Genomic DNA, 1,592 nt, shown 5'->3' on the forward strand with positions numbered 1-1,592 from the left:
CCAGGCCAACCAGAGCTACATAGTGAGGTCCTGTTTCAAAATAAAAATCAGCAAACAAGCAAACATAGTCTTAAATTCTGGCTCCTTCTTGCCTTCGCCTTCCAAAATACTGGGGTTCCAGTCACGTGTCCTGGAGGGACTGTGCCAGTTTTCTTTGATGTGAGGGTACATGTACCTACAAAAGACTATGTAGTCAGGTTCCATGGTCAGGAAAGACCCTTTGTAGGTGGGACTGTGCTGTGTGAGTTCTACCCTTTCAGAGGACACACTGGTGGGCCTTCCTTTAGTGACTCTGAGACTGATCAGTAACGTTTGGGGCTGACAACCTGGTACCTTCACTCTGAATATCTGTCTTAATGAGGGCTTCTATTCCTGTGATAAAAACATCATGCCCAAATTAACTTGGGGGAAAAAAGTTTATTTTTCCCTATAGACTATACATCAATCACTGAGCAAATCCAGGGCAAGAACTCAGGGCAGAAACCTGGAGGCAGACACTGATATATAAATGCCACAGAGTAATGTTGATTACTGGCTTGTTCAGTCTACTTTCTTATAGCACCTAGGACCACCAGCCCAGGGGTGGCAATGCCCATAGTGATCAGGGTCTCTTGACATCAACCAAGAACATGTCAAGTGTGGTGGTATATACCTTTAATTCTAGCACTCAGGAGGCAGAGATAGGCAGAGAGCTCTGTGAGTTTGAGGCTAGCCTGTTCTACATAAAAAGTTCCAGGATAGCCAGGGCTAAAGAGACCCTGTCTCAAGGAAAGAAAGAAAAAAAAGCCATCATGACCTTCTTGTCCACCAGCTAATCGGGGGTCATTTGGAAGGGTCATTTGGGGGGAGGTCATTTTCTCAATTGGATTCCCTCTTCCAAGAGGACCCAAGCTTGTGTCACTTAGACTTCTGTTCAGTAAGTAAGCTGGTCCTGACTGCCTGGCTTTGTCTCATGTGGGATGCAGAGTAATGAGTGCCTGTCCCAACATGCCTTCCTCATTTATTAATTGGAATTCTTGGTAGATTAAAAAAAAATTTATCACTGGACATTATGGTATGCATCTTTTTTCTTTTTTTTTTTTTCCAGAGACAGGGTTTCTCTGTGTAGCCCTGGCTGTCCTGGAACTCACTCTGTAGGCCAGGCTGGCCTCAAACTCAGAAATCCGCTGTGGTATGCATCTTTAATTTCAGCACTTTGGGTGCAGAAGTAAGTGGCTCTCTGGGAGCTCAAGGCCAATCTGGACTCCATATGCATTGCAGGACAGCCAGGGCTGTATAGCAAGACCCAATCTCAAAAATAAATAAATAAATAAATAAATAAATAAAGCTAGTAGTGGTGGTTCATACCTTTAATCTTAGCACTCCAGAGGTAGAGGCAGGTAAATCTCTTGTGAGTTTGAGGCCAGCCTGGTCTACACAGAAAGTTCCACGTCTCCAAAAAAGAAATAAAGAAAAAAAGGAAGAAAAGAAGGAAGTAAGGAAGAAAGAAAGGAAAAAAGGAAGGAAGGAAGGAAGGAAGGAAGGAAGGAAGGAAGGAAGAAAGAAAGAAAGAAAGAAAGAAAGAAAGAAAGAAAGAAAGAAAGAAAGAAAGA

Source organism: Mus pahari, chromosome 4 (genome assembly GCF_900095145.1).
Source record: "Mus pahari chromosome 4, PAHARI_EIJ_v1.1, whole genome shotgun sequence".
Lineage (NCBI taxonomy): Eukaryota > Metazoa > Chordata > Mammalia > Rodentia > Muridae > Mus > Mus pahari.